Here is a 25424-nt window from a genome sequence, read left to right as displayed (position 1 = left end):
AGTATGCTGCTTCTGTTTCAAGAGTACTGTTGTTCGCACTCTCATATGCAGACAGTGGTGTTCGTCTCTCACAGAGACGTAACTACGCAAATGAACAACTGCAGCCCACTACGGTCATTGAACTCCACATGTTGCTGTGATGGATGAGTCGAGGTGTCTGGGGAAGCACTCCTACGGACGTTGGCAACATTCCTAGCGTCGCGGGTTCAGCACCGACGAACCGCCAGCCACAACTCACGGAGATTGATCGCAGCAACGGGGATGGAGCGCGTGCGTGCCGGGCTGCCCTCTGCGCGGCAGTACAGGGGGTGCGAAGCGAATCCTCCGGCAGGGGCCGGCAGTGTACGCCGAACCGCTCTTCTGCAGCCAGGGCCGAAGCACAGTGCGAAACGAGCTCCTTCGTCGCAATTGGAGACGCTATGTGCTGAGTGCGAAGGCTGACTCCTCAATTGTATTCATTCTATAATCTACTAGTCAGTAACATAGCTTCTTATTATCTCCAATACCAGGATGGGTTGATATATCACTTCCCTATGTATTGGAGGGGCGTTGAATATGTACTGCAATGCTTTCTTCTCGCCAAATTTCAGTTGAAAAATGCGGAATATCGTGGAATATTCGACCTTCAGCCCCTATGTTTTCACAAAGTACCGACAGGGTCTGCGCCTTTTTCATCTGGCGGGAAACTAAGACATGACAGTTTCTCATACTTGCAGAATGTCAAACAATATGAATAACCTTGTAGCGAACGATCTATTGATACGTAATCAGCATGGTTCCAGAAAACATCGTTCTTGTGCAACGCAGCTAGCTCTTTATTCTCACGAAGTAATGGCCGCTATCGACACGGGATCTCAAGCTGATTCCGTAGTTCTAGATTTCCGGAAAGCTTTTGACACCGTTTCTCACAAGCGACTTCTAATCAACCTGCGGGCCTATGGGGTATCGTCTCAGTTATGCGACTGGATTCGTGATTTCCTGTCAGGAAGGTCGCAGTTCGTAGTAATAGACGGCAAATCATCGAGTACAACTGAAGTGATATCAGGTGTTACCCAGGGAAGCGTCCTGGGACCTCTGCTGTTCCTGATGTATATAAATGACCTGGGTGACAATCTGAGCAGTTCTCTTAGGTTGTTCGCAGATGATGCTGTAATTTACCTTCTAGTAAAGTCATCCGAAGACCAGTATCAGTTGCAAAGCGATTTAGAAAAGATTGCTGTATGGTGTGGCAGGTGGCAGTTGACGCTGAATAACGAAAAGTGTGAGGTGATCCGCATGAGTTCAAAAAGAAATCCGTTGGAATTCGATTACTCGATAAATAGTACAATTCTCAAGGCTGTCAATTCAACTAAGTACCTGGGTGTTAAAATTACAGACAACTTCAGTTGGAAACACCACATAGATAATATTGTGGGGAAGGCGAGCCAAAGGTTGCGTTTCATTGGCAGGACACTTAGAAGATGCAACAAGTCCACTAAAGAGACAGCTTACACTACACTCGTTCGTCCTCTATTAGAATATTGCTGCGCGGTGTGCGATCCTTACCAGGTGGGATTGACGGAGGACATCGAAAGGGTGCGGAAAAGGGCAGCTCGTTTTGTATTATCACGTAGTAGGGGAGAGAGTGTGGCAGATATGATACGCCAGTTGGGATGGAAGTCATTAAAGCAAATACGTTTTTCGTCGGGGCGAGATCTATTTACGAAATTTCAGTCACCAACTTTCTCTTCCGAATGCGAAAATATTTTGTTGAGCCCAACCTACATAGGTAGGAATGATCATCAAAATAAAATAAGAGACATCTGAGTTCGAACAGAAAGGTTTAGGTGTTCGTTTTTCCCGCGCGCTGTTCGGGAGTCGAATGGTTCAAATGGTTCAAATGGCTCTGAGCACTATGGGACTTAACATCTGTCGTCATCAGTCCTCTAGAACTTAGAACTACTTAAACCTAACTAACCTATGGACATCACACACATCCATGCCCGAGGCAGGATTCGAACCTGCTACCATAGTGGTCACGCGGTTCCTGACTGTAGCGTCTAGCACCACACGGCCAAGTGGAATGGTAGAGAGATAGTATGATTGTGGTTCGATGAACCCTCTGTCAAGCACTGAAATGTGAATTGCAGAGTAATCATGTAGATGTAGATGTAGAGGTGTGGCAGTGAACAAAAGCACGGTGAGTCGTTGGGCGAAGCGTCTGTGATCATCGCAACAAGGTTGCGCAAAGCTGTTCGGTCTCCTGCGTGGCGGCCGGCAGCACAGTGCTGTGGCGTCTCCAATGTTGGAAAGTGCGGAAAGTCTGATTCGAGGTGATGAGAAATGGTTCAAAAGGCTCTGAGCACTATAGGACATATAACATCTGAGGTCATCAGTTCCCTGACTTAAAACTACACTGCTGGCCATTAAAAGTGCTACACCAAGAAGAAATGCAGATGATAAACGGGTATTCATTGGACAAATATACTAGAAATGACATGTGATTACATTTTCACACAATTAGGGTGTGTAGATCCTGAGAAATCAGTACACGGAACAACCACCTCTGGCCGTAGTAACGGCCTTGATACGTCTGGCCGTTGAGTCAAACAGAGCTTGGATGGCGTGAACAGGTACAGTTACCCATGCAGCTTCAACACGATACCAGAGTTCATCAAGAGTAGTGACTGGCGTTTTGTGACGAGCCAGTTGCTCGGCCACCATTCACATGACGTTTTCAATTGGTCAGAGATCTGGAGAATATGCTGGCCAGGGCAGCAGTCGAACATTTCCTGTATCCAGAAATGTCCGTACAGGACCTCCAACATGCGGTCGTGCAATATCCTGCTGAAATGTAGGGTTTCGCAGGGATCGAATGGAGGGTAGAGCCACGGGTCGTAACACATCTGAAATGTAACGTCCACTGTTCAAAATGCCGTCAATGCGAACAAGAGGTGACCGAGACGTGTAACCAATGGCACCCCATACCATCACGCCGGGTGATACGCCAGTATGGCGATGACGAATACACGCTTCCAATGTGCGTTCACCGCGATGACGCCCAACACGGATGCGACCATCATGATGCTGTAAACAGAACCTGGATTCATCCGAGAAAATGACCTTTTGCCATTTGTGTACCCAGGTTCGTCTTTGAGTACACCATCGCAGGCGCTCCTGTCTGTGATGCAGCGTCAAGGGTAACTGCAGCCATGGTCTCCGAGCTGATAGTCCATGCTGCTGCCAATGTTGTCGAACTGTTCGTGAGATGGTTGTTGTCTTGAAAACGTCCCCATCTGTTGATTCAGGGATCGAAACGTGGCTGCACGATCCGGTACAACCATGCGGATAAGATGCCTGCCATCTCGACTGCTAGTGATACGAAACCGTTGGGATCCAGCACGGCGTTCCGTATTACCCTCCTGAACTCACCGATTCCATACTCTGCTAACAGTCTTTGGATATCGACCAACGCGAGCAGCAATGTCGCGATACGATAATCCGCAGTCGCGATAAGCTACAATCCGACCTTTGTCAAAGTCGAAACTTGATGGTACGCATTTCTCCTCCTTACACGAGGCATCACAATAACGTTTCACCAGGCAACGACGGTCAACTGCTGTTTGTGTAGGAGAAATCGGTTGGAAACTTTCCTCATGTCAGCACGTTGCAGGTGTCGCCACCAGCGCCAACCTTGTGTGAATGCTCTGAAAAGCTAATCATTTGCATTCCATAGCACCTTCTGCTTGTCGGTTAAATTCCGCGTCTGTAGCACTTCATCTTCGTGGTGTAGCAATTTTAATTACCAGTAGTTTACTTAAACCTAACTAACCTAAGGACATCATACACATCCACGCCCGAGGCAGGATACGAACCTGCGACCGTAGCAGCAGCGCGGTTCCGGACTAAGCACCGAAAACCGCTCGGTCACAGCGGCCGGCTCGAGGTGATGGACGGATCACAGTAAAACACATCGCTGCACAACTGGACGTCTCTGTTGATAGTTATGACACACTCTTGCATAGCTGGTGTAGACAAAGGTGTGTGCCGTCTGTGTTCGTCGCCGCCTAACAGAAGACTATAAAGGGAAACAAAAGACCATGTGTGCGGTAATTGCTTGTGCGTTACGAAGCTGATGGTGACAATCTTTTGTCGAACATTGTCGCATGCGATGAAACATGTCCATCGAGTGGCGCCACATCACCTCTCTTCCGAAGAAGAAGTTCAAAGCCGCACCTTCAGCCCGTAAAATCATGGTGATCGTCTTCTCGGACTCTGAACTGTTTATTCTAGAATGAGATTTTCACTCTGCAGCGGAGTGTACGCTGATATGAAACTTCCTGGCAGATTAAAACTGTGTGCCGAACCGGGACTGGAACTCAGGACCTTTGCCTCTCGCGGGCAAGTGCTCTACCAAATGAGCAACCCTAGCACAACTCACGCCCCGTCCTCACAGCTTTGTGTTTGATCTCCTCCATTATGGTGTAACGATCAGCTGTGAAATGTATTGTGCTACCCTTAGGAAATTGAAGAAACGACTTCAGCCTGTTCGTCGCTACAAAAATGCAAACGAACTGCTCCTTCTCCGTGACAACGAAAGGCCTTACAAAGGTCTGCGCACCCGAGAGGAACTCACAAAACTTCATTTGAATTTTCTTCCTGATCCAGGCTATATCCCGCATCTCACACCTTCCATCTCTCTGGGCCAATGAAGGCTGCATTGCACTGGAATGTGTGATGGGCAGGTTACTAACGCAGCACGACTCCAACTATTGAGTGGTACCACGCCGGGCTACAGGCCGTCGCATTGAACGAAGACTGTGCTCAAAAACAGTTTCGTAGCCAAAACAGTGGTAAATGGTGTACCCGAATCCTGACTAAAATCGACCTGCTTTCAGAAAAAAAAAATGTGTTGCATTATATACTAAAAGCATCTCCCCCGTCGAGACACGTCAGCTGGTATCAATTATCCAGGGGCTATTCTCCCTTTCTTGCACACCGATGAATGGGTGGCAGTCCGGACCGAATCATATGCTTTTCAAGGGCGAGTGTTTTCCGCAGAATTGTCAGTATTTTGGAGCACCTTTTGGGACTATGAAAAGCTATTAATGGGAGCTGAAATTAGCAAATGGAAGTGTTTGGATTTGTTCTTGAAGCTGATTAGTCGAATGGCTTGGTCGCTAGATTTATTTCATGGCGTGGTTTCGAGCTCGCGAAACGGTAAACCTCCCGATAGGTCTCGCAGGGTGCAGAAGCCACGTTTCGTGCGTTGTGTTGCAGTAGTGGTGCCCCCGAATGTAGTCCGGGTGTCGGCAGTCAGCGGTCGCCGGTGATCGATGAAATTGGACTCCCTAAACTGAGAGAGTTTCGAAAGAATTCGCAGGAGCGTTTCCGGGCACGGACGTGGGAAAGAACTTAATCGTTTTCCAGTTTTCGTGTTAACTGTTGCATTTTAGTGGACATGCACGAACTCACTAGAAAGCGGCAGTACAGCAGAGCGTACTACCATTACCTGGCCGCAGACGGTGTTTAAGGAACGAGGTAGACTTCAAGAGGATCTATAGACGACAATAAATTCCGTTCGTTCCCCTGAAACTTCAAGTACGGTGTTTGTGTATATTTTCTTCTCATTTTTGGCTTGTCCTGTTTTGTTTGTGGTGATGATTTTTGGCAGGAGTTGCTATCAAGCATTTGCAGACAGTGCAGTGAATGTTGGCGATCCTCGTTTCGCAATGAAGTGGTCAGATCTGAGACTGTTTTAAAAGAAGCTGAATTACCACAAGCCACTGGCTTGTAATGTAGAATTGGTGAATACTTTCTCTCTCGTGAGACTGACTATGATAAACGTTTCCGATCAAATCAGCTAAGGCACGCGCCGCACAGTGCGTCTTCCGTAGCACGCACTCTGGAAGCGCGGCTCCGGCGATCCGCTGTTCTCACAAGGGAGAGTCCTCATCGCACGCCCCCCCCCCACCCCCCCGTACCCGTTGTCAGATTTAGAGATTTAGTGGTAAGAGGCCCCAGTGGACAGGCCGTCAAAACCGGAACAAAGATCAAACATGAAACCAGGAAGAAGGTATTGTGCACTGTGAAAGAAGACCAAAGTAGAAACAGTGAACGGACCAAGAACAAGAGCTGCAATACGGAGTAAGTGGCAAGAGGTCACGGCGATGGACTGTGAAGCGAGCGAGCAGTGTTCAGACCACCTTCTTGCCAATTTTCTCTCTTTCTCGCTGTTCGCTTTATTGAAATTTGTGTCTGTGTCACGGTGTAACGTCCGTTTGCAACAGCGATATGTAAGGTGACAATTGATTCTGCACAACTACTCTAGTAAAAGCCGAAAGGAAACGGCTTTCGAAAGAGAACCGCAATCATTTAACGGCAAGACGACAAATCAACCGAATCCGCCACCGGAAAACCAGTCTGGTGTGTTACGCACGGCATTAGCGTCAGTACGTGTGTCGTATGATAGTAATCATCGACGCACCTAATTTATACGACTGGTATGTGAGTGAGATATGCCTCCTTGCCCGATATAGGTATTCGTATGAATGTGAATGTTATCACTCAGAAGGAAATGATGAAAACATAATAGTGTTTCCCGCAATCTGCAGCAAATGAACGCAACAGTTTCACAATCACACCCATTTCTCTGTGCTCTGTACATATGTTTGTAACGTTTTCGAAGTTGCGTTCCGTTTTGGAAGTCTTGACTCTTGAATTCCTTTGTTCTAACACAGGTCGCGCCTGTTCATTTGTTGTGTTCATTTATGTGACACGTCTATGTGGTATCTCGCCTACTGTCACTATTCATCACATTAACTTGCAACGGTAACGTATTCTTATCACATGACTCACATTATATAAATAATGTATAGTGTGAGCCGGCCGATGTGGCCGAGCGGTTCTAGGCACTTCAGTCTGGAACCGCGCGACGGCTACGGTCGCAGGTTCGTATCCTGCCTCGGGCATGGTTATGTGTGAGGTCCTTAGGTTAGATAGGTTTAAGTAGTTCTAGGGGACTAATGACTTCAGATCTTAATACCCATAGTGCTCAGAGCGATTTTTTTGTTTTTTTTTTTTTTGTTTTGTATAGTGTGACAACTGCCAAGACTGCAGAAAGAGAACAAACATTTCAATGCGTGGATGGACAGTTCACAATGTTCTGAGAAAAAAAAAAGAACAAAGGTGGCACGGGAGTGTTTTGAACACGGCCCGTCTACTTAGTAGTCCATCGCCACGACCACTTACCACTGACGCTGTTGCTGTTTCAGCCGGCTCTATATGACAGTTCTTGTTCTTGGACGATTCACTTTTTCTATTTTGCTCTTCTTTCGCAGTCCAGTACACCTTCTCCCTGTTTTCGTGCCTGATCTGTGTTCAGTTTTTGACGGCCGATCCACTGCGCACTCGTACCACTAAATCTGAGGGGGATGCGATGGGGAGATTGTTCGGCAGCCGCGGTGGCGTGGCGGCTAGGCTCGCTGTCTCCCTGTTCACACGGCGTGTCATTTGTTTGTACACTACTGGCTATTAAAAATGCTACACCACGAAGATGACGTGCTACAGACGCGGAATTTAACCGACAGGTAGAAGATTCTGTGATATACACATGAATAGCTTTTCAGAGCATTCGCACAAGGTTGGCGCCGGTGGCGACACCTACAACGTGCTGACATGAGGAAAGTTTCCAACCGATTTCTCATACACAAACAGCGGTTGACCGGCGTTGCCTGGTGAAACGTTGTTGTGATGCCTCGTGTAAGGAGGAGAAATGCGTACCATCACGTTTCCGACTTTGATAAAGGTCGGATTGTAACCTAACGCGCTTGCGGTTTATTGTATCGCGACATTGCTGCTTGCGTTGGTCGAGATCTAAAGACTGTTAGCTGAATATGGAATCGGTGGGTTCAGGAGGGTAATACGGAACGCCGTGCTGGATCCCAACGGCCTCGTATCACTAGCAGTCGATATGACAGGCATCTTATTCGCATGGTGTAACGGATCGTGCAGCCACGTCTCGATCCCTGAATCAACAGATGGGGACGTTTCCAAGACAACAACCATCTGCGCTAACAGTTCGACGATGTTTGCAGCAGCATGGACTATCAGCTCGGAGACCGTGGCTGCGGCTACCATTGACGCTGCATCACAGACAGGAGCGCCTGCTATGGTGTACTCAACGACGAACCTGGGTGCGCGAATTGCAGAAGGTCATTTTTTCGGATGAATCCAGGTTCTGTTTAGAGCATCGGGATGGTCGCATCCGTGTTTGGTGACATCGAGGTGAACGCACATTCGAAGCGTGTATTCGTCGTCGCCATACTGGCGTATCACACGGCGTGATGGTATGGGGTGCCATCGGTTACACGTCTCGGTCACCTCTTGTTCGCACTGGCGGCACTTTGAACAGTGGACGTTACATTTCAGATGTGTTACGACCCGTGGCTCTACCCTTCATTCGATCCCTGCGAAACCGTACATTTCAGCAGGATAATGCACGACTGCATATTGCAGGTGCTGTACAAGCCTTTCTCGATACAGAAAATGTTCGACTGCTGCCCTGGCCAGCACATTCTCCAGATCTCTCATCAAATGAAAAACGTCTGGTCTATGTTGGCCGAGCAACTGGCTCCTCACAATACGCCAGTCACTACTCTTGATGAACTGTGATACCGTGTTGAAGCTGCATGGGCAGCTGTACCAGTACACGCCATCCAAGCTCTGTTTGACTCAGTGCCCAGTCGTATCAAGGCCGTTTCTACGGCCAGAAGTGGTGGTTCTGGGTACTGATTTCTCAGGATCTAAGCACCCAAATTGTGTGAAAAAGTAATCACATGTCAGTTCTGGTATAATATATTTGTCCAATGAATACCCGTTTATCATCTGCTTTTCTTCTTGGTGCAGCAATTTTAATGGCCAGTAGTGTAGTAATAAGACTGCAGAGGCAGAGTCCGAGTTATGTTTAGAGGTCTACGTCTGGTAGTGGACCCAAGCTCATGCCCGGAAGGAAAAATAATCCAAATTGGAATAGAAATTGGGATGGATACAGCAAGTAGACTCAAAGGCTGGAAGCTGACTACAAAACAGACTGACAAGCATCCAGAATGCATAGTCAGTGTGAGCTTCACAGTAAGAATTAGAGACACATGACTTACAGTATCAGCGTCAAAGGAGGGTTGGGTTGTTTTGGGGGAGAAGACCAGACAGCGAGTTCGGCCTCATCGGATTAGGGAAGGATGGGGAAGGAAGTCGACGGTGTCCTTAAAAAGGAACGATCCCCGTATTTGCCTGGAGCGATTTAGGACAATCACTGAAAACCTAAATCAGGATGGCCTGACGCGGGATTGAACTCTCGTCCAATGTGCTTCACACTGCGCCACCTCGCCCGGGAGTCACAGAGAGAATAACGGTGGAGTAACCTACTGGATCCATACTAAAAACTGAAAAATCTTGAATGCTCCTGCTCACTCCTCCTACCCACACTCCTCTTCCACCCCTTATTATCATTTAGGGAGCTGAATGCCCAGTCGTATCACATTGTCATTGGAGGGCCCTACTTACAATGCTACGGAATCTGTGATTAACTCCTTCCTGGCAATCTTGGTTACTGGGTGCCAACCTTTCCGATCCAGCTTCGAGAGGTCCCTTGTTTTTGTAGCCAGGCTTCCCATTAACGGCGGCTGGCGTGTTGCATTTGAACTAGGTGACGTTCCAATGGCGGTCTGGTGTACTGGATATTCTTAAGAAAACACCTTCGAACGAGTCCAGCAGTCCGTTCTCAGCATTCCCGAGTTGTCAAGACATCTCCAGCTTAACAAAAGGTCCGTTTGTTTGTAGCGGCAAACTGCTTAGGTCTCTCTTTTCAACTGTCTCACGACCTTACAAAACTTGGCGGCCTGCCTCAGTCTTCTAAAGGTACTTTCCTTTGAGAGAAAAGCACAGAACTTGTAAACTACACCTGTCTGTCTTGTGTGGCTTTGCGGAAGGTCTTAAGATAACCAGTCGCGGCAAAACAGAAAACTTTGAATTTTTGTTTTGTTTGTATTTTAAGGGGCTCCGCAACGCCCTATACTTGCAACGTTAAAATAACGCTTATAAATTACATCTTTCCTCACAAAGTATTTGAGGTAGGAAGTTGAACTTTTTACAGATTATTTATTGGAATATGGGCTACAACTTAACACAGGGATTTTACAAAATTTTAGTACAGTTATTAAAGATGATCTTTTTTCAATTGTAATGAAAATTCACAACATTTTTTTGCAATTTTTTATTTATATATTAAAAAATATACAGTTTTTTGGAAAAAGGCTGTGTTAAATTATGCAGAAGGTACTGTGTAACATTTACTGAAAGTTTGAAACAAATATGTTTGGAAGATCCTCAGAAAACATGTAATTAGTATGAGAAAATAAAAGTTTTGGGAATCGAGCGACAAAGATTGGATTAACTTTTTAGTGTATTCCAGGTCCATAGGATGGATTATCTTCATCCTCTGCAAACTCCTCCTCCAGCTTCCTCTTGTTCCTCCTCCTGTTTACTCTTGCTTGTATTTCTAGACTCTTTACAGCCCTGTCTGCAGCCCGAAGGCGTTCCTTGTCTAAAGCAAGCATCGCTCGTACCATGTTAGAACCTATCTTCATTCCCATATTTCTAAATACCTTTGGCTTTCCAACATTTCTCCTTTTCTTAAAAGCCTTCAGAGGATTTCTAATAACTTTACTTTTACTCATTATTATACTTCAACAAAACAGACTCAAGAAACGGAATTAATTACGAATATTTTCGAGATAACGACAGAGTAAATAAACATGAAACAATCGACAATCACACCAGCGATATATATTGAACCATCACAGGTTAGCCACAACACATACTTTATCTCACATCACTAAAATGTACCTGATGAACACGGACGTTAATAATAACACCATTTGACAGCAGTTTAACAGCGCCACAGTGGGTCACGCCCATGTAGAACACATTTCAAAAAAAAATTAAAAATAGTTGTAGTCTTCGGAATTGAATAAATTATATATCTATTAAAAGGTAATAGTCTGCAGATTCAGAAAACGCAAAAAAGTAAAAATTGAACTTTTCATGATTTTGAGCCTTTCCGGAGCCCCTTAACGAAAACTGTAATTAACCACTTACTTATAATTAAAGTATATTACAGTTTTACACTTTTTATTTTCAAAATTTTTGAAAAATGGTCCACTCTTCTGGAAGGATATCAGTTGAATTAAGATTCAGTTAACATAATGTCACTATTTAAGCATCTAATCAATACTGTCTTACTATTTTGTATGGAATAGCATGAAATAAGAAACATGAAGTGGTACACTGTACATAACGCACTGTGTTTATAGATATTTTTTTGACACTGGCGACAGTGACGTTGATTCCTCTTTACCGAAACGGGATCTAGAGGCAAATCTAGGACATAATGATCCTGCTTGTCATATCTAGAATCAATATTGGCCACTTTAGTTGGTCTTCTTTTTGCGTAGCAATACGTCAGCTTTATTCCTGAACTGCAATGACGATTGTTAGACGAAATGCCTTGTGGTCCAGTTTACCACCATCCTCCCTGCAGAGCTGGAGCTTACGGGGGCTCAGCGCCGAGGGTATGAGTGTCCGAAGAGCTTCCATGCATTCTGCTCGGCTCCATCGACGAAATGTCTCTACATAGTGAAATGTTTTGGGCAACTCTATCAGTTCCACCCGTAAATTTATTGTAGTGGTAAGTGAGTCTTGGTTGAGTAACTTTTTTCTGTCATTTCCGATGGTGTGAATATCTCATTAATGGATGATTCGGATTTATGGCATCAAAGTTTGTTGCCGCTGTCACCGCACTGTTATCACTCCGTGAAACCACTAACATACTGTTTGAACTGTTACATCTACAGTCAAATGTCCCTCTGCAATTCTTTTTCAGTTCTTCTCCCTTCTGTAGATTACAAACGTTACCAGTGTTGTTGGTTCTTATTGTATCTGTGGCCTCAATATTTCTCAGATACAGGTCACACAGGAGATGAAGTATAGTAAATAAATTATCAAAGTACAGTCTATATGGCAGCTCTTCTGCCTGGTCGACTCCTCATGACCACCCCACAACCAACATCATTGTGAGTTTATTCTTCTGTCAATGCACCAGCTCCTTGGTATTGTTCGAGACGTGTCTGATATAGATTACTTCGTTCGATACACCAGAACTTAAACCCATATCTTATAGGTTTGCCTCGAATAAACTTTTTACCCCTTTCCGTCCAAAATAAGGAACCGCGCTTTCGTCGACTGAATGATTCTGCGTGTGAGGCGTATGCTTTCTGCATTTTTCATTTATCATGCTTATAAGGGGCGAAGCTTAGAAAATATGTCAGTACCATCTACTTCACCTGTGTTGCGAATGTCAATATTTGACACAATGAACTTGAAACAGTCCCTGGATATTGCATTAGAAACTAAAACGTTGTGTACATCTGTTGACATCTTTGAATCCACGTATTTCCTTGGCAAGACAACGTAACCACTAAGGATCAAAATAGCTAAAAAAACACTTTATTTTGTCTTGAGAGCAATCTCCAAGTCAGTTCGTCTTCGCAGGATATTGGTTGAAGTATTTCACTATCATATTTGTAACATCACTGTTAAAAATAGTTTAAAATATTTCAATAATGCCTTTATAGTACTTATATGTGGCCAGTCTGTGGATGTACGTGGAGGTGACTGTTTTAGCCAGTTATACTCATGAGGCGGTGTAGTTGATTTTCTCGGTGTCGCTAGGATACTGCAGCATTGGACGTGGAAGGCACCGAAGCTCTGCTTGTTGAACAGTCAGTATTTACATTATCTGTCAAAGCTGATGGATCTGAAATTTTTATATTGTTGAATATATCCTCATTGCAAATTATGGGTAAACGTTTCAAGTGACTTGCTAGAACTTTATCATTACTTGGTGCTTCTTCATCACCAGAATCTTCATTTGTCAGATCTTCCATAGCATTCGTGGGTGGTAACGAAGCCACATCCAAACTATTTGCAGGTGTGCCATCGTCAGCACTCTCCATAATTTCAAGAAGTTCATGTAATGTCACCAGTTTCCTGCCAATAACTGGGCAGTTTCCGCTTATATCAGCGTTACTTTTAATAGTACATGCTTCTTACTGCTGCGTTTTCATATAACGAAGTAAGAGTAATCCGATTGAAGAAGTGCGGCTCATAAAGCAAACTTTCGTAAATAGGCTTTATAATCAGGTATTTATAAAAAAACAGTGACATACATTTGCGTTCTCCGGTCTTACATAACAAACACCAATATTTTAAAAACAGGAATGATTATAAATCCACTTAAGAGTATATTATCTACATTTTTGTTGCTAAAATATTGTATAAGAAAGTGTAATTACACTATGTGATCAAAAGTATCCGGACACCTAGCTGACAATGACTTACAAGTGCCGGCCGCGGTGGTCTAGTGGTTCTAGGCGCTCAGTCCGGAACCGCGCAACCGCTACGGTCGCAGGTTCGAATCCTGCTTCGGGCATGGATTTGTGTCATGTCCTTAGGTTAGTTACGTTTAAGTAGTTCTAGAGGACTGATGACCACAGATGTTAAGTCCCATAGTGCTCAGAGCCATTTGAACCATTTTTGACTTACAAGTTCGTGGCGCCCTCCATCGGTAATGCTGGAATTCAATATGGTGTTGGTCAACCCTTAGCCTTGATGACAGCTTCCACTCTCGCAGGCATACGTTCAATCAGGTGCTGGAGGGTTTATTGGGGGAAAGGCAGCCCATTCTGACTGGACTGAGGAGAGGTATCGATGTCAGTCAATGAGGACTGGAAAGAAGTCGGGGTTCCAAAACATCCCAAAGGTGTTCTACAGCGTTCATATCAGGACTCTGTGCAGACCAGTCCATTACAGGGATGTTACTGTCGTGTAACCACTCCGCCACAGGCCGTGTATTATGAACAGGTCGTGTTGAAAGACGCAATCGCCATCTCCGAATTGCTCTTCAACAGTGGGAAGCAAGAAGGTGCTTAAAACATCAATGTAGGCCTGTGCTGTGATAGTGCCACGCAAAACAACAAGGGGTGCAAGCCCCCTCCATGAAGAACGCTACCACACGATAACACCACCGCCTCCGAATTTTACTGTTGGCACTGCACACGCTGGCAGATGACATTCACCGGACATTCGTCTTACCCAAACCGTGCCATCGGATCGAGGCATTGTGTACCGTGATTTGTCACTCTACACAACGTTTTTCCACCTTTCAGTTGTCGAATGTTTACGCCCCTTGGATCAAGAGAGGCGCCGTTTGGCATTTACCGGCGTGATGTATGGCTTATGAGCAGCCGCACGACCATGAAATCCAAGTTTTCTCACCTCCAGCCTAACTGTCATAGTACTCGCAGTGGATCCTGACGCAGTTCGGAAATTCTGTGTGATGGTCTGGGTAGATGTCTGCCTATCACACATTACGACCCTCTTCAACTATCGGCGGTCTCTATTAGTCAACAGACGAGGTCGGCCTGTACCCTTTTGCGCAAGTGACCTCTCACGTTTCCACTTCACTATCACATCGGAAACAGTGGATCAAGGGATGTTTAGGAATGTGGAAATCTCGCGTAGAGACTTATAACACAAAGTGACACCCCATCACCTGACCACATTTGAAGTCCATCAGTTCCGGAAACGCCTCATTCTGCTCTCTCACGATGTCTACTGACTACTGAGGTTGCTGATATGGAGTATCTGGTAGCAGGTGGCAGCAAAATGCACCTAATAAGAAAAACGTATGTCTTTGGGGGTGTCCGGATACTTTTGATCACGTAGTGCATGTTACAGCAAAAGGGAAATGTCAGAAAACATTGTGTCTTGTTTTTGTGTGGATAAACCTAATGTCCTCCTAGAAGGACGTGCTTACACAGTCACTGAGCTTATAATATGCCTGCGAATACCCACATTATGCTTTGCTGTATTAATATGGCACTATGAGGGAATATACGCTCAGTCGTACAGTGTACCTAATACATATTTACACAGGGAAGTTATACTTAATCATCAACTAGAAGGTCAGGCAAATAAGCCATTTTGAAGAAACGAAGTTTTCTCATGCACACAGAATGGTTCAAATGCCTCTGAGAGCTATGGGACTTCTGAGGTCATCAGTCCGCTAGAACTTAGAACTACTTAAACCTAACTAATCTAAGGGCATCACACACATCCATGCCCGAGGCAGGATTCGAACCTGAGACCGTAGCAGTCGCGTGGTTCCGGACTGAAGCGCCTAGAACCACTCGGCCACCGCGGCCGGCGCACACAGAATAATCGTGACTCAACAATGAAACCTAAATGTTGTTTTAAACAATGGGAAGTGTGAGTTGGATGAAGTGTATGCATGTGCCATATGTTGCCAGGTAGAATAAACTCATAGTATAACCGGTTTTAAGCTGCTTTTTCCTGAAGGACAACAGTCCTTTCATGGTCACCAGAATCTCTTCGTTCGGAGTGTTGGGCTATTAAGTATTTGAGTATTCGTGCTGTTAAATATAAAAAAACACCACGCACCAAAGCATCCAGAAGATACGGTCGGACGTCAGAGTATGTAAGGCATTAGAGCTGTAAATGTTTGTCACAGATAGAATGGCCAGTAGTGTGCATTAGTGTTGTTCGTGTTTGTGTTGTTACTAGGCATGAAGGCTGAACATCATCAGATGTTGAGTGATCACTGTGAAGGACACTGAGATAACGCTACTTATGTGAGACAGCGTTGTCAGAGCCTGAGAGGGTTTAGAAGGTCAGTCACTGCGTGTCTCCATTCGGCCGTATGGTCTCATTACGTAGTATCTAGATCTGTTGGGCATCTGAGTTGACGGTGAGCCGATCTTCGGAACGTGAGCGCAGGCGTACTCGTCGTCAAAAGTCGTGGTCCACGATGTTTGACCACAAGGGTGGCTCGCCGTGTTGTGCACCGAGCACGCTATAGACCCTTCACGTCCGTGCCTCTCATAGGTAATGGACACACTGCAACGTTTTGTGTCATTCCGCATCGCAGGTCGGAGACAAAGAGGAGCCGGGCTAGAGAATTACTGCCCAGTGCGTAGTCTGCAGTTAACACCAGAATACGAACTACTACATTAGAAGTCATGCCGTGAACAGCAAGCACGGACTGCTGACGAATGCCGTCGCATTGCGTTCAGCAGTAAATTGCGGTTCCGCACGCTGCCGGACGACTATCTGTGGTGAGTATAGCGGAGACCTGGTGGCAGGTCCCAGTCTTCCAATGTTTGAGAGATGCTCAGCGGTGCTGCTCCCGGCGTCATGCTGTCGGATATGAATACAGGTCTCGGCTGAGCTGGTAGCGACTGAAGGAACTCTGATTACATAGAGGTAAGTGGCGGACACCCACCGTCCTCCTGTGTTACAGGGATAACAAAGAACAGATACGACAGTTGTGGGTCAACTTGCCCCAGGAGAGAATACGACGACTTTATGATACCTTTAGCAACAGCATCGGTGCTTACACCCGGGGCAGAGGGGGTACGACGTATTATTCATACGCAGGCTCATACTGCCAAGTTCTTTGTAAATCTGACTCGATCACATGCTCTCTCAACCTGCAAGATTTCATTTCCTTTGCTCCTCCACTACTAGGTACTTGAGTTATTTGTCAGTCGCTGTGGAATCCGTTGGACTCTCTGGCGCTCGACAATCGGACTGCTTTGCAAACAGATTCGCAACCTTCCATTGTAATTGGAATTTACGTTGGAAGCTACAGGCCATGTTGGCTGCAGAGGTGAATGTTGTTTTGGATACTAACCCAGTCCCGTATCCGCAGATTGTTTCTTAAAATAGCAGTCCGAGGCGTTAAACGCAAACACCTGGCCCGTTTGTGGCGAGGGCCGGTGACGTAGCCGTGGACGCAGAGCGTTCGCCGGCAGCGCGAGGCGCGGGCCCGTTCTGCAGCCGCGTGATCTGCTGGGCTGTAGGCGCGAGATGGGAGGTACCAGTAAGTCTTGCAGGCCCGCCGCCACCGCCGAACTTGGGGGCCGAGGCGAGTAATTAAAGTCGCGATTCAGCGGCGCGCGACCTGCCCTCCGCCGCCGCCGCCGGGCTCCCCCGCGCGTCACAAAAGGGCCGCCACCAAGCGGCTCTGATTGCGGGCGCGCCGGCCGCCGCGACTTCGACCGACGTCCCCGATAGAATCTGCATTGGAGATTTCCGGTCTCTGCTCCAGTGTGTCGAACGCGAACGCTGCGAAGGAAGGGGAGGTGACTCGCACTCTGATCTGTGAGGAATCGCCTGAAGAACAACTTTCGGACTACACTTCTGACCGAAACTAGATTGAGTTCTTTATGTACGTCCTTCCGTGCCTTCTCTAGCACAAATGACAGTTTTACAGACAGAGGAAAAGCACAAGAAGACAGAGTAGCGCTAGTACGGGGTGCATTCAAGTTCTAAGGCCTCCGATTTTTTTTCTAATTAACTACTCACCCGAAATCGATGAAACTGGCGTTATTCTCGACGTAATCGCAATGCAGAAGTGCACATTTTTCACAACGCTGACGCCATGATTCCATGGCAGCGGCGAAGGCTTCTTTAGGAGTCTGTTTTGACCACTGGAAAATCGCTGAGGCAATAGCAGCACGGCTGGTGAAGGTGCGGCCACGGAGAGTGTCTTTCATTGTTGGAAAAAGTCAAAAGTCACTAGGAGCCAGGTCAGGTGAGTAGGGAGCATGAGGAATCACTTCAAAGTTGTTATCACGAAGAAACTGTTGCGTTGTCTTGGTGAAACAGCACACGCGCAGCCCTTCCCGGACGTTTTTGTTGCAGTGCAGGAAGGAATTTGTTCTTCAAAACATTTTCGTAGGATGCACCTGTTACCGTAGTTCCCTTTGGAACGCAATGGGTAAGGATTACGCCCTCGCTGTCCCAGAACGTGGACACTATTTTTTCAGCACTGTCGGTTACCCGAAATTTTTTTGGTGGCGGTGAATCTGTGTGCTTCCATTGAGCTGACTGGCGCTTTGTTTCTGGATTGAAAAATGACATCCACGTCTCATCCATTGTCACAACCGACGGAAAGAAAGTCCCATTCATGCTGTCATTGCGCATCAACATTGCTTGGCAACATGCCACGCGGGCAGCCATGTGGCCATCCGTCAGCATTCTTGGCACCCACCTGGATGACACTTTTCGCATTTTCAGGTCGTCATGCAGGATTGTGTGCACAGAACCCACAGAAATGCCAACTCTGGAGGCGATCTGTTCAAGAGTCATTCGGCGATCCCTCAAAACAATTCTCTCCACTTTCTCGATAATGTGGTCAGAGCAGCTTGTGCGAGGCCGAGGTTGTTTCGGTTTGCTGTCACGCGATGTTCTGCCTTCATTAAACTGTCGCACCCACGAACGCACTTTCGCCACATCCATAACTCCATCACCACATGTCTCCTCCAACTGTCGATGAATTTCAATTGGTTTCACACCACGCAGATTCAGAAAACGAATGATTGCACGCTGTTCAAGTAAGGAAAACGTCGCCATTTTAAGTATTTAAAACAGTTTTCATTCTCGCCGCTCGCGGTAAAATTCCATCTGCCGTACGGTGCTGCCATCTCTGGGACGTATTGACAATGAACGCGGCCTCATTTTAAAACAATGCGCATGTTTCTATCTCTTTCCAGTCCGGAGAAAAAAAATCGGAGGCCTTAGAACTTGAATGCACCTCGTATTAAGTGCTGAGTTTGATGCATGGAAACAACTACATTCCACAGACGAGTGAAAAACGAAGCAAAAGAGGATGGGGTAGACACAGGAACGCACACTATCTCATCAGAAGTATCCGACTACTGTGTAATGCATAATAGTCTAAGGGTAGTGTCTTCAGTCCCAAGTTCGAATCCCACGTCAGCTTAAAACTTGATTAGTAATCATCATTGGCGACCGAAGACTTCCGGCATAAGAAGTCACCCTCATTCTGCCAACAGCCTTGTCAAAGAGGGCGGAGTAGCGGATAGAGGTTCAGGGCACTCTCTTCTCCTAGGGGTGGGAAACTGCCCCTAAAGGCGGAGGACTCAGAAAATGATCGACGGCATGAGGATGTAGAAGGCAATGGAAACCACTGCATTAAAGACACGTAACGTGTATCAACAGGACAAATAGCCTGTAATTGAAGAAGCGTCATGATGATCTCTCCATTGTCAAAAGATTCCGGAATAGTCCCCCATTTGGATCTCCGGCGTGGTACTGCTAAGGGGGAGCTTACCATGAGAAAAAGAATAATCAACGAAAGAATAACGTTCTACGAGTCGGGGCGTGGAATGTCAGAAGCCTGATCGTCGTAGGGAAACCAGAAAATCTGAAAATGGAAATGCAAAGGCTCAATCTAGATACAGTAGGGGTCAGCGAAGTGAAGTGGAAAGAAGACGAGGACTTCTGGTCAGATGAGTATAGCCTAATATCAAGAGCAGCAGAAAATGGTAAAACGGGAGTAGGATGCGTTATGAATAGGAAGGTAGAGCACACAGTGTGTTACTGTGGACAGTTCCCTGACAGGATTGTTCTTATCAGAATCGACAGAAAAGCAACACCGGCAACGATAGTTCACGTATACATGCCGACGTCGCAAGCTGAAGATAAAGAGATAGAGAAAGTGTATGATGACATTGAAAGGGTAATACAGTATGTAAAGGGGGATGAAAATCTAATAGTCATGGGGGACTGGAATGCAGTTGTAGAGGAAGGAGTAGAAGAAAAGTTTACAGGAAAATATAGTCTTGGGACAAAGAACGAGAGAGTAGAAAGAATAATATAGTTCTGTAACAAGTTTCAGTTAGAATACGCAGTCCAAGAATCATTAGAGCAGGAGGTATACTTGCAAAATGCCCGGTCATACGGGAACATTTCAGTTAGATTACATCATGGTCAGACAGAGATTCCGAAATCAGATACTGGATTGTAGGGTGTACCCAGGAACAGATATAGACTCAGATCACAATATAGTAGTGATGAAGAGCAGTCTGAAGTTTAAGACATTAGTCAGGAAGAATCAATCCTTATTGTCGTTTCTTGTTACCAATATTAGTTTATTTCCAACAATAAGCAGCTTTCACTCGGTTAATACTCGGCAGAAATCAAAACCTCCATTTGGATCGGACTTCCTTAACTCTTGTGCAAAAAGGTGTGCAGTATACTGCTGCACCCATTTTCAATAAGCTGCCACTCGAATTCAAAAATCTTAGCAGTAATCCACGCGCTTTCAAATCGAAACTGAAGAGTTTCCTCATGGGTCACTCCTTCCATTCTGTCGAGGAGTTCCTTGAAAAAGTAAGATGATTCTCATTGTGTTGCTGATAGCGTTTGCTTAAACTTATGGACTGATTTTCTTTCAGGTTCATGAACATTTATTTTTATCTGTTATTACTTTTTATGTTGTAATTTCATGTACTGACACGTTCCATGACCTTGGAGATATGCTCCTCAATTTGGTCCTACGGAACCTGACATTTCATTAAATAAATAAATAAAAAGAAGTGGGATACGGAAGTACTAAGGAATGACGAGATTCGGTTGAAGTTCTCTAAGGATATAGATACAGCAATAAGGAAAAGCTCAGTAGGCAGTACAGTTGAAGAGGAATGTACATCTCTACAAAGGGCCATTACAGAAGTCGGTAAGGAAAACACAAGTACAAAGAAGGTAACTTCGAAGAAACCGCGAGTAGCAGATGAAATACTTCAATTGATCGATGAAAGGAGCAAGTACAAAAATGTTTTGGGAGACTCTGGAATACAGAAATATAAGTCGCTGAAAAATGAAATAAATAGTGCAGGGAAGCTAAGACGAAATGGCTGCAGGAAAAATGCAAAGACATCGAAAAAGAAACGATTGTCGAAAGGACAGACTCAGTATACAGGAAAGTCAAAACAACTTCTGGTGACATTAAAAGCAAGGGTGATAACATTATGAGCGCAACGGGAATTCCACTGTTTAGCAGTAACAGCAGTCTGGATTGGTCAGAAGACGACAGTGTTTTCAAAATGGGACTTATCACTTGACGTCACTTGAGTAACGAATCTGTCAGGGGTATTTCAGCCCTTATAAAGCTGCGAAACTCGGTCGCTGGTGATGCGAATGTGGAGTGGAAATGTGAAGGAGAAATGAGAACTAAACCGAGACCAGGCAGAACTCATATGCTGATGGACAGGGACCGTCGAGAACTGCGGAGAGTGGTTGTAAGAACTCGCATGAAATCAGGAGAAGGAATCACTTGTGAGTTCCCAAGTGCTACCAGCAGTCCATCCAGCGCAACAGCTGTGAGTAGTGAGTTAACAACAGTGCAGTACATTGTTAGAGCAGCACCTCGTAAGTCATACTTTTTGCACTGCTGGAGGTGACGTAAACAGCAATGCCACTGGGAAGTGGATAACCGAAAACGAGTCCTTTGGAGTGATGGCTAACGCTGTACACGGTGGCGACCCTATGCAAGTGTTTGAGTTTGACAAATGCCTGGAGAGCTCTCCCTATCTTCCATCATATGTAGTGCCAGACGTGAAGTACAGAGAAGGTTGTGTTACAATAAGAGGCTGCTTTTCGTGGTTAATGTGTGGTCCCCTTATTGTGCTTAAGAATACGCTAAATGCACAGCTGTAGAAACATGTTTAACAGCATTGATTTCAGTGTGCACTAGAGGGATGATGATTGCTTGTGCTCGTATTATCATGGTTTGTGAAGTGTAGCATCCAAGAAATGAACTCGTCTGCCCATACTCAAGACCTCATACCCCAAAAGAACCTCTTCTGGATGAAATAAAACGTCACGTTCACTCCAGACCACAGCGACCAACATTATTACCGTCTCTGGTTTCGTCTCTTGAGCAAGAATACATTGCCACTCCTTGATACATATTCAGGTTAATCACTAAAAGTATCCTCAGCCGAGTTCAAGCAATCATAAAGGCGAAGGGTAGACATACCCAATGTTGACGTCCACGAATAACATTAGGTAGGGTAGATATACCCAAACCAATAAATTTTACACACGTTTTATTTGGCTGAATGATAAATGGAAGTGAAATAAAGGAGAACAGACACAGGTAAAAACGTGATGACAGCTCCCATGTACATGTAGAATGAGGACTCCATGTCATACTATCAGGATCAGTAATTGGCACAACCGTGTTGTGGCCTTACTGCCGGCCGGTGTAGCCGAGCTACAGTCTGGAACCACGCGACCGCTACGGTCGCAGGTTCGAATCCTGCCTCGGGCATGGATGTGTGTGATGTCCTTAGTTAGGTTCTATTAGTTCTACGTTCTAGGGGACTGATGACCTCAGAAGTTAAATCCCATAGTACTTAAAGCCATTTGAACCATTTTTGGCCTTACTGGTGTAAAAAGTGTGGTCCCAGGAGTGGTCTCCTCAACCACTCATGAACCCATAAAGGATGGTTCTAGTTGTCAAACAAAATAAAATATTTCGGCAAGTTAATGACAGTAATAATAATGATGCTGATGATGATAATGAATAATAGCCTTAAGTAGTATGAAAGTTTAGCTCCATATAGGTACTGCACAAACCTAGGGTTACATTTCTGGACTAAATATCACGCAAGAAATTAACTTCGCGAGCATGCGATGGAATTTGGTCGAGCGTTGTTATGACTGGAGAAACTGCTGTTATGATGCACTGCCACATCGTTCATCCCTTGTGAAAGTCATTAAGACTCAATTCATATGATAAGACTCTGAAAGGCACAAGAAAATTACTTTAGGTGAACACCACTAAAGGAGAATGATGAAATAGATTGATCACTATGATTTATATGCAGGAGCATAGTATGCGTCCAGGAAGTAGATGGTAATTATGTGGTCCCTATGTGTGTGGATAATTTCGGAGCTCATGAAGTGAGTTTTGTGAAATGATCCTTATTTGTCAGTTTAGATGTTCTTTATAAGAACGATCGAAACAGGTCAAATGTCAACCTTAGCCAAAAGCAAACTGTCTGTATAACTGCATTAGTTGTAAACCAGGAGCATTTAAAGGAAAGGGAGAGGGTAGCGACGGAAATGCGATTACTAGAATTCCAGGACCTATTAATTCTCATGTCCTATTGCTGGCAACCCCTGCAACACATCACTGGAGCCGCGCGGGATTTGCGGAGCGGTCTAAGGCGCTGCTGTCATGGACTGTGCGGCTGGTCCCGGCGGATGTTCGAGTCCTCCCATGGGCATGGGTGTGTGTGTTTGTCCTTAGGATAATTTAGGTTAAGTAGTGTGTAGGCTTAGGGACTGATGACCTTATCAGTTAAGTCCCTTAAGATTTCACACACATTTCACACAGCACTGGACTCAAGAGTGGAGATAAATCGCCTGTGTACAGAAAACTATCAATTGTAACCCATCACTGGAAGAGTTTATTAACCAGTTCAAATGTGTGTGAATTCCCAAGGGACCAAACTAACTTATGATAAGAACAACACACACACACACTCACGCCCGAGGGAGGACTCGAACCTCCGGCGGGAGGGACCGCGCAATCCGTGCCATGGCGCCTCAAACCCCACGGCTTCTCCGCGCGGCTGTTAACCAGTAATTGGATGATGACGTTACAGAACAAAGTGAAACTCAGTGGAGAGGTCATGTCATATCCAAGAAGTCACTGCACAGTACAACGAAATATAGATTCTGTTGTGATTATCACTACTTGAGTAGTAGAAAGATTACAGATGCAAATCACACACCAACTATTATGGAGACCTTGGAAAGCTTAAGTCAATGTAAATACTTCTCCACAATAGATCTAAAACGTGATTATCCTCAGCTGAAGGCGGAGCCACAGCCGAAGACTGCATTTACAGTCCCATGCGGCCATTACCAGTATTGGCAAATGCTATTTCGTCTAAAAAATGTACCAGCCGTGATTTAAGGGCTACTGGAGGGAAGCTGCAGTAATGCATGGTGTACTCTAACGGTATTATCATGTTTTCATAGGATATCGAGGAACAAGTGTAACAGGTAAAAGCAATTTTCAGAAAACTCTGTTTCACATGCCAGACATAAGCATCGATAAGTGCCATTTTGTGTTAATGTAAGGGAACTACTTAAGCTATGACAGTACCCGTGATGATGTGCAAATGGATGTAGGATTAATAGATGCAAGAGGATTTATTCAGTATGCTGGCATTAGATAAGTTGCCACCCAGGGCTTCTGAAAAGAGAAGTTACTAAACCATTGCAGCACTGCCAGATCTGTGAAGTTGCTGAGGCGACAGAAAACCCAGGGCAATGATGTCATGGTCGTTCAACAGTAATGTCTTGCAACTTGATCTTGTTGTGAACTCGAGGGCAAAGTCGCTACTGCTTCAGAAGCAATAGCGGACCAGCCTAGCATATACACTGCCAGTTCTATGCAGTCGCCGCCAGGAGACAGGGACAAGCGGAGGTCTGTGCTCATTTAAATTTCAAGATAGGTAATCCTTTGCGACTAACATAGTCTGCTGTCCATACTAAGTCTTAATGCTGCTGACTTGGTTTGTACCATCCGGTAGGTGACCTGCTGGCTATCTTCCAATAGCTGTTAGTCCCCGACTCCGGAAGTGCACAGTTCATGGCAGGGCAATCTAAATGTACCTGTCCATCACTGCCTACATCTACATCGGTACTCCGGAAGCTACTGTACGGTGCGTGGCGGATGATAATCCGTACCACTACTAGGCATTACCATTCCTGTTCCACTCGCAAACAGAGCAAGGGAAAAACGACTGTCTATATGCCTCTGTGTGAGTCCTAATGTCACGTACGTTATCTTCGTGGTCTTACACGAAATGTATGATGGCGGCGGTAGAATCGTTCCGCAGTCAACTTCAAATGATTGTTCTCTCAATAGTGTTTCTCGAAGAGAACGTCACCTTCCCTCCAGGGACTGCCATTTGAGTCCCCAAAGCATCTCCATAATACTTACAAGTTGTTCGAACCTACTGGTAACAAATCTAGCAGCCCGCCTCTGAACTGCTTCTATGTCTTCTATCAGTCCGACCCGATACACATCCCAACCACTTGAGCAGTGCTCAAGAATATGTCTCCATTGCAGGTGAACCATCTTTTCCTAATATTGTCCTATCAAGCGAAGTCGACCCTTCGTCTCCGCTATCACCGTTCTCACATAATCGTTCCATTTCATATCAGTTTGCAAGGTTACACCCAGATATTTAAACTACTTGACTGTGTCAAGCAGGACACTAGTAACACTGTATCCGAACATTACAGATTCGTCCTTCCTATTCATCTGCATTAACTTATATTTTTCCACGTTTTGAGCTAGCTACCATTCTCACAGCGACTAGAAATTTTGTTTAAGCCTTCTTGTTTCTCCATCAGTCACTCAACTTCGACACCTTACCGTACACCATCAGTAAACAACAACAGACTGCTGCCCA

Source organism: Schistocerca nitens, chromosome 8 (genome assembly GCF_023898315.1).
Source record: "Schistocerca nitens isolate TAMUIC-IGC-003100 chromosome 8, iqSchNite1.1, whole genome shotgun sequence".
NCBI lineage: Eukaryota > Metazoa > Arthropoda > Insecta > Orthoptera > Acrididae > Schistocerca > Schistocerca nitens.
Note: the sequence above shows the minus strand (reverse complement) of the source record.